Here is a 10,065-nt window from a genome sequence, read left to right as displayed (position 1 = left end):
ACAATTCTTGACTTAGGCGTTAGGAAGAGAGAATGATTTCGTACTGTGACAGGAAGTTCGGTGTAACATCTCTCGGATTTTCTTACCATTACTTCAACGGGAATGCACTTGATTATTTGCACAGCTTCTCCTGTTGTGACAGCCATATACCCTGGCCCTTTCATGAGCTGATAGGCAAATTCGTCTGGTTGGAGTGTAGCAAAAGATAAGGCATTAGTAATTACCTGTTTTTCTAACTCGCATTTTTGCGAAATGACATTATTATAGAGGGATGTCATCTGTTGTTTGACATGTTTTTCTATATACACGAACTTGGAGTTCATGTATGTAAAGATGTCAAGATTATTGACAGGAATAATTTTTCGACTAGCGAATGTATTGCCAGGTTTAGCTTTAAGGATGAATAATTTTGGGTGCTCCGTGCACAGGAGAGTATAACCACATTTTCATGAGGGCGAAAGTAATTTCTTGCGTTACAAGACTATAGATGATTGGGGTGTCGGCCTCGGAGGTGTCTTCAGAAATTTTGTTTGCAGGTCCTTCATAAAGGACATCATACTGTTGAAAGTTACAAGTATCCGTATGTAGAGGTTTCCAATAGGTGTATCCGTCGTCGGCGTCTAAACAGAAGCTGTCAACGAGTTTACATACTGTTCCAGATCTTAATTTAATCCTTCCAGTATTCAATTGTATGGGAACATAGGAAATTTCAGTGAGATTTTTACAGCAGCTTGGACGACTACGTTGTCCCATGTTCCGTATGGGTCGTTGTACTGTGATCCCTTACAATATCCGTCGACTTGCACACGGCCTACCAAAGTGATGCTTCGATAGGTCGTCTGATTCGCCTTAATGCCAGTGACGAGGGTATTGTCTCCGAAAGTGACGGTTCCGTCTTGAAACATTCTTAGACATTGAGTGTATCCAGTCTCGTGTACATAATCAGCTCGTCCATTATGTACGGCGGAAATATGTGAATGCATGCCGCAATGATAGATGTTTCTTGATATCTCAACCTTGCACTGTATGACTTCTGTGTGGCTGTAGTCAGATAATTGCAACAGCTGGATATGGATATTGGTGGTGTTTGGCTTTCGTATATTCAAATCGCATTCTCCAACATCGAGCAGAGAGACGGCTGTGACATTGAGGTGTTGTCCTCCGCAATCAAATCCAATTAAAGCAGTGGTTTCGCATAGGAAGATTACAAGGATTAAAGGTGTCATGGTAGTCTGAAATGATTACAATTTTAGTATATATGAATGTATATGTATATTACATTAACGTGATCGGTGAATACATTTTTATATACGTATGTATCTACTGTGTGAATACATAACTTATTGAATATAATTATGATTATTATATGTATGCGTTCTTAATATTATACTTTATTAATAACTGAATATTTGATATGGGTATCTCAGTTATGTTCCTAACATAGTAAATGAATATAACATAGTATTTGGAATATGTATAGATATATATATATGTGTATATTTTACTTTCATGCAATAATAGAGAAGTAAAATATGTTTCTTTACTATTTATTATTATTTTCAACATTATTATTTATGTATGTGTTTTTCTTTATTATAAATTTTTTTTCCCATTTCATTTTTATTAATTTTTATCATTATTTTTTATACACGTATATATATTTTGAGTAAATATGCTTTAATATTAATGAAATATATATATATATATATATATATATATATATGCTTATAAATATATTGATAGAGGTAATAAGGTGCTGCGTTTTCGGGAGAATAGCGAAATGAGGATTGACCTTTTTATGACAATAGCAATTCTTCCAGATGTTCTGGATCGTTAGGGTCGATCCTAATTTCAGCTACTCCGTATTCTATTTTTAGCGTACGCGACTCTACGGACAAGCCGACTACCTGTCGGTATGTGCTTTCTTCGCTTGGTGAGATTAATCGTAAGAATCGATAGTAATCTCGAATGCATTCGGAGCACTCTATAAGCGGTCGGTCTTGGTGACAGGTTCCACCGCAGATTTTACATCTTTGTATTGGTACCGTTCCGTATTGGAAGGTATGAGAGTATCTTGTTAAAACTCTGTTGTAAATCCTAGGATTGTAACAGTCCGTACATACTATTGTTACGTCCTATTCGATCGTTTATTCAACGATTCTGCAGGGCTTACCGTGCAGGGACGAACAAGGTTGTATCTCTCAATTTCTTTTTCAGGGCAACCTGCTAGGCCGGCTATACCCTGGGACGCCGAGAGATTCAGGATCTGTAGGACGCTTCTTTTCCGAGGTATCTTAAGGTTGACAAATAAATATTTTGGTTCGTGCTGGTTTTCCCACAGAGCCTTTGTAGTAAGCGCGTATACATGTATAGAGATCTTTTCTTTGTTATATTATTGCCCTGACATTGTAAATTTATTTAAATTTACCAATATCTGACACAAATTTAAATTTGTCTTTCCTTCAATTGGAAGAGTTAACTATAATAATGTTTTATATAACAGGTATATTTACTTTTACTTTAGAATATACAATTATTTTGAATGTACAATTACTGTCAGTATAATATAGTATCGTTTCTTATATGCTCTATATTTATTTATAATATATTAATTAATTGAGGGTTATCATATATAGAATATATATATATGTAATAGCATAGATTCTTATGTGTTGTTTGTAATATTCTATGAATAACTTTAACGTGATTATATAAAGTGTGATTAATTAAAGAGACTTAATGAATTGTTTCTGTTATTACTCTATAATTTTCAGGTGGAGAATGATGTTTTATTAGATGACCTAGCTGGTCCATGAATGTTCCCATGTTTCGTTGCTGTGGGAGTTTCGTGGATCTCTATAGTATGGTAAATATATATACTTATATAACGTATCTCGTGGTTGCGCATTATGGCTTTGACGATGTAAATTACTTGACCTCAGAAAAATTTAATAAGGTTATGAGTCTATTTCTAACAAATTTTAATTTCGCTATTAAAGTATTTTGAGATATATATTTATTATTCCAATTAGTTATTGATTAAATATACTTAGTTGGGTAAAATAATAAAATTTTGTGATGACATTCATATAATGACTTATACTAAAATTTGTCGCAAATGCTTTTAACACGAGTGCGTTATTCAGAGTCATTTGTTGAAGATTTTTCTTTGAAAATAAAATTTTAAATCTATTTCTATCTTGAATATAGTTGATTAATAATAATTCCTTATATAAATATCGTCGTGCCTAGTTAGTGCTGCCTATATATCGTAATATACTTCTGGCCATGTACTATTAGTCAATTTATTGGCCATGTACTATTAGTCAATTTATTGTTGATAATTAAAATTTGTGGTATATATATAATATTTCGATATTTTCGATCATTGATTTTTAAAATAGTCTTGTGTGAATTTTATGACTTCTTGTTAGAATTACATATTCAGTAGATATGTACAATAAAATCCTTATTACAATAGTTATGAACGACTGATCTAAGAAATTTATTAATTTTACTTGATTAATATATGTATATAAGGCCAGCTATTCACTTAGCACTGGTGGTTTACTAGTATTTATAAGGTACCTGAATAACATAAATATTAAGTGAATATATATTGGTTATATGTAATATAGTGATATAAATATAGTGATTATATATGTAATTTCAAGTTCTACAAAGCAATATAAAAAAAAATTTTATTTTTGTTGCGGGACGTAACACTATATAAAGGCTCTCGGAGCTCAACACTTCATGTGTCATTATAATTACACATTTTACACGTAGGCTGTTATAAATAGAGTCCGCCATGGTGGGGTGTATAGAGCGCTTAAAGTTTACTAGTGGGCACATTTTCGGCTATTTTCTTTAAACATACACGCCTTGTGTTACGTCCTATTCGATCGTTTATTCAACGATTCTGCAGGGCTTACCGTGCAGGGACGAACAAGGTTGCATCTCTCAATTTCTTTTACAAGGCAACCTGCTAAGCCGGCTATACCCTGGGACGCCGAGAGATTCAGGATCTGTAGAACGCTTCTTTTCAGAGGTATCTTAAGGTTGACAAATAAATATGTGGATATATTATGCTATAATTTCTATTTTTATTTCATTTAGGCTTCCTTCATCCATGTACATTAAATGCAAATTTACGTTGAATATAAAAGAATATAATAATAATTTTCTTATTGATAGTAATGTATTATATTTTCATAGGTCTACAATGGTATCGAGGAATTCCTCACTGCTTAAATAGTCGAGAATTTGATTTATTTCAAATTTTATTTATTTCAAAATCTATGAAACTTTCCTCGCCCGGAGAGATATCGATGGGGTCGAAGTCTATCTCTCCTAGTGTGACGGGTGAGTAATTTGGGGTGGAGTATCCTGAGAATAATTCGGGGGTCCTGGGAGGGTTTGGCAATGGCACTGTCTGGATTTGTTGTTCCAGCGTCACGGGGCTCCTCCTTATTTCAGCATTGCTCTCCCAAGCGCGGAGCAGTCCTAGCGGGATCCCGTCCGTGGGATTGTTTAAGTCGACAATTATTGTCGATGCGTCGCTTGAGCTGTCCGAATCTGTTGTTTCTGTTATGTCCTCCTCCTCAAACTCCTCGCCAGCTGGTATCGCCGGGAGGTTGCGATTGGTGACGGGCTCAGGGTTGAACTCTGGGGGCAAGGGTGCGAAAGAGAGATCGAAGAGTGTGTCTTCGCGGTCGTTTGCGGCCCTTCTTACTCCGGCAGGAATCTCGTCCCTATCTATAAATAATTGACGGGCGACGGAGGGACGGTCTCGCAGTAATCTTTGTCTATATATTTCTCGGCGAGCTACGCCTGCGTTTCGCAGAGGGAATTCGCAACGAGTTATTGGATCCGGTCGTCGAGCGCTAACCATCTATTATTGAAATAATTTAAATTTAGGATCATTTATCGAAATGATTTGAGATTTTTTCGCGGCATCTAATACTTACGATGGAAATTTCGAGGGGTCACCTGTCAAAAAGAACGTACCGCGTAAGTCTAAAGTTCCAGAATGATTTTAAAGAAAGTGACAGGATAGATCCTAAAGTCTCAGTTTAATTCATTTATTTAATGAAGGGTTATTAAATAGTTATTCTCCGTGCCATGATAGTAGAACGAGAGTAGGTATGAGGAAAAAAAAAGGATTATTACCGTATCTGCTGGTTTAGGTTTTATTAATTAATAATTTCAATCGATATATCACACTAAACCAGAGTAATTATTTTATGTTTCAGTCGGTCTATAAAGAGCGCGTCCCGTGCTCTAACGACAAGTGTCGATGTGCAAGACGTCACGTCACAGCGGCACAGAGTCCGTAAAGGAGTTTTCTTGGAGAAAATCCTTCACGAAAACGGCAGAGGAGTAGAATAGGCTACCCAATGCACATCGATTGACAAGTCGAAGGCGACAATTCACTCTTATGGTTAAAACCAAAGACAGACTGAACACTCGATGTTCAAGTAAAATCAACGTATGTGTATATTTAAGAGAAAAAAAAAGTGTTGACTTTTATTTCAGTTTGGGTTAAGGAACATCCACACATTTAATCATTTCTAATTGCAATGAAACATCGATTTGTTTAGTGTAAAATCACTTTTGAAACGATGAACGATAACAGGAGGCCGCTAATTTTTTATTTGCCTCACTAGCTCCAAGTCAAGAGGAAACCTCTATCATAGGAATAAATTTCTCAAGAAAATTGCCTTTTCACTGGGTCGGGGTTCGGTTTGTCCTGCCGCTGCAGTTTCGCACTATTCACTGTTAATCGAGTCGTCTCGAAAATAGAGGGATAAGTCCCATAAAAGACTTTCAATTCGAAGTAAGATTCAAATAAATTGTGTGTATGGATATGGGAATATGAATAGTTGAAGGTAAAGAATTAAAAGATATAGAAAATGACAGTCAAGTAGCATGCGACTGTGTAGATTATTAATTATTAATAAGTATCAGGAAGCAAAAAAAATTTAATTGGTTTAAGATGTACTTACCAATTGATGTTATGCTGCAGATGTTGGATGAAGATGACTGGTCTCCGTAGAGGGCTGTCCGCCTCGGCGATGTCCCTTCAGGAGAGTCAGAGGAGCCGGTGAATAAACGGCAGAAGACCCAAGTTGCAAGTTTGAATGCACTTTATTTAAGTAAACTCTCGGTACAATATTTAACAGCTCTTGAGACGCTTGGTAAGTCGGTTGCTTCCTTTCTTCTAGAGAGCTGGTGGTCAAATGCACGGAAGACTGAGCTGCGCTCCCTGAGGTACCCTCTGGTCCCTACTCCGTTCCGGGCGTCCGCAGTGGTAGGAGAATGCGCGCGCTCCCGGGCGTAGGCGGCTCGGCCGCTATTAGTTGCTATAGCTGCCCTTCTTCTTCGAGCGCATCGTGACGTAGTAGGCGTGCCCTCGTGTGGAGATAGTGGGGGCGACGGAGCTGTCAGTCGCGTTCGTGCTTCAAGCTTATTAATTTATTTTACAAGGTAAAATTTTATAATAGTTTTTAGCTACCAGAGTTCTCTCATGCATATATTTTCCAATGCAGAATCTTAAGCTCTCTTAATAGAAATGTGAACGGTCTTTCTAACATGCTCCGTTCGAAAGTAACATTTAATGGTTGTAATCTTTTATACTATCTAATATTATAACATTTAAAATTGTTTAAATAGACTCTGGTATCATTAACTATTATAATTACAATGATTTTATATTATAATATATTCGCTTCATATATGTATATATATGTGTGGATATATAGATGTAATACATATGTGCGTGTAGTGTTAATTAATATTGAAAATTTAATTGTGAAGAGTATAATTGCTTAACTAATAATTGTATTCATTATAGCTCTTGGGATGAAGAATGTGGCTGTCGCGCCAGGCAGTCGCGCCAGGCTTTTATCCTGTCGCTGTTGTTACGTCCCGCAACAAAATTTTTATTTCTTATTTAAACACGCGAAAATTGCCTCTATAATCATTAAACTGTAATTCCACCGACGAACATATAAATCTTAATCCCACTGCGTAACATATTATTGTTAATATAATTAATATTGTTAATTAAAATTCCACCGCGCCATCTATTATCACCAATATTTCTTATTATAAAATCCCACCGCGCAATGTATTATCACCAATATTTATAGTACATCAATATCATTCCACCGCGCGATATACTATTGTCAATATCTTCGAAAATAATCTTTCTTTATTAAGAAGCTAGCTATACATAACATAACCTCACTTAAGAATGATAGAAATAATTTTATGTATTTACCCACATATAATATTCTCCGCATAAAAATTACCGACAATACAGTTTTCTACCTTACCGACGGAAGATAATATCATTTCCTACTTTACCGACTGAGGATAAAGCTACTTCCTACTTTACCGACTGAGGATAATAATGTTGCTAACTTTACCGACATACAAGAGTATACCTCCTTTATTGGTATATTATCCTGATACTAAAAAAGTTAAAAACTAAAATTCAAAGGACTTTTATTAAGTTATATATACATATATATATATATATATATATATATATATATATGTACACGTCTCAGCACCGACTATACATATATCTCATTATTTTAAGGCATAGACTATATCAAAAATCTTTGATTCCTTATTAACTCAAAAATTAATATAGATATAAATCTCGTAATAATTTTTACTTAAAGAGCATAAAAAGCTGAGTTGATACATGTATGCATAATTATGAAAACTTCAATATTACTAATTTTATAAGTAAAGTTTTAAATATGATTTTATGTATGCAATATTACAAGTCGCTATAAAGTGCTCAAGGCTAAACGCAACGCATTTCTCAGAAGCGCCGATCGATCGCAATTCTCAGAAATGCCGAGCTCTCCGCATTCCAAGCTCTGGAATATTCTAGAATATTCCGTTCGAATATTATTGCGCAACATGATGCAACATGATGAAATAATTAATTATTATCAAGAGACAAACGAAATTATTGTTAAATGTTAATATTAAGCATATGCAATAATTTTTATAAATTTATTAATTCAAGAACCTAACGGTTATAAATATTAAAAGTTAAATCCATAGAATAAAAATTGTTGCATAACAATTATTATAATAGTTAATTAATAGTCTTTATTCCGCCGTAAATTAAAATTATATTATTTATATCCCACAGCGTGAAAAAGCTGCAATAATTTATTAAAAACAATTAATTTACATTATTTTATTCCACCGCGAACTAATTATATTCCTATATAAAATAGCTGCAATACTTTATTGCGCCATGAAATGCAATTAATTAATATTACTCTCTTAATTTATATCCCACTGCAATATAAAATAGATTATTGCACGCTAAAATAAGATTTTGTTAACAACAATTATATTCATAGAGATATATCTATATATATACAGGGTGATTCTAAATAACTTTATGCTTTTGCAAAAACATAATCTTGACCGAATTCTAAGACGATTTTTCCTTTGGCAAAATTTCATCCGAAGCTTAGTTTTTGAATTATTAAAGGAAGTAGTTAACGTATGACGGGTCGAATACAAGAGGCAGGCAAGGGTGACGCGATTCACCGTCAGACGCGGGGCGCCTGCTGCGATCAGCTGGTCGCTATACACATACAGACACACATGCGAACACATACATTCTCTCTCTGTCTGTCTGTCTGTCTGTCTCTTTCTCTCTCTCTCTCTCCCCCCCTCTCTCGCTCATTCGCCCACTCACCTGTTTTTTTTTTTTTTTTTTTTTTTTTTACGAGAGAGGGGAAAATGCATTTTATGCATACCCACCGGTCGATCCAGTGAGTTATGTGGGACTCGAGTACCAAGTCGAATTACCAACTCGGTACTCCCTGCCCACTAAAAACCCCTCTCTTTTCACGAATTTCCTTTGACACACTGTCCCTCTGACTTCCCGAGATCTGTTTTCACATAACGTCAAAAAATAGTTATTATTACCTTGTTCGATGACTTTTGATGCGGTAAAATATTAATATTAATATTTTGTATGATAATAGTAAAAGTAATAAATATTTTAAAAACACTTATTTAATCTAATTAATTTTTAAATAGATATCATACGATGTATGGATATCACACACAATCATGATAATAATAATATTAATATGTTAAATGTTTATTATGTTTACCGCATTCTTCAATCGAACACATGATCGCGTTCGATTGCGCCAGTAGTACCTTAACCTACCGCAACCTACCATGACAAAAAACTGCTTGCAGTCGCCGAGTAATTATCGTCGCATTGTCGCGTCGTCGCGTCGTGTAGTAACGTGTCCGCGCGTGTTTCTTTCATCGAGTGATTTTTAATCGCCAACAGTTATTATTCGACAGTGATTAATAGTGATTAGTGAGAGTCATTAGTAAATTTCTCGTCTCATCGAGTGAGTAAATAAATGTGATTACGTTAAAGTTTATAAAAGAATACAGTTCATGAAAGGAGAAAAACTTTCAGTTAATAATTTAGTGTGGATTTCTTGTCTTTTGCAACGTGATATCTACGTTAAATTTGAGAACGTACGATCTATCGGAAAATTCATTTCTCCTTCAAGCAATTACAGCAATACATCAAAAGTCATCGAACAAGGTAATAATAACTATTTTTTGACGTTATGTGAAAACAGATCTCGGGAAGTCAGAGGGACAGTGTGTTAAAGGAAATTCGTGAAAAGAGAGGGGTTTTTAGTGGGTAGGGAGTACCGAGTTGGTAATTCGACTTGGTACTCGAGTCCCACATAACTCACTGGATCGACCGGTGGGTATGCATAAAATGCATTTTCCCCTCTCTCGTAAAAAAAAAAAAAAAAAAATTACAGGTGAGTGGGCGAATGAGCGAGAGAGGGGGGGGAGAGAGAGAGAGAGAAAGAGACAGACAGGCAGACAGACAGAGAGAGAATGTATGTGTTCGGATGTGTGTCTGTATGTGTATAGCGACCAGCTGATCGCAGCAGGCGCCCCGCGTAAGCATCCGCGTCTGACGGTGAATCGCGTCACCCTTGCCTGCCTCTTGTATTCGACCCGTCATACGTTAAC

The sequence above is a fragment of the Camponotus vicinus genome, unplaced genomic scaffold (assembly GCF_025532165.1).
Source record: "Camponotus vicinus isolate PSW18456_S1 unplaced genomic scaffold, iyCamVici1.0 SCAF_7, whole genome shotgun sequence".
In the NCBI taxonomy this organism is placed as follows: domain Eukaryota; kingdom Metazoa; phylum Arthropoda; class Insecta; order Hymenoptera; family Formicidae; genus Camponotus; species Camponotus vicinus.
The sequence above is the reverse complement of the archived record's forward strand: the minus strand, read 5'-3'. Positions refer to the sequence as shown.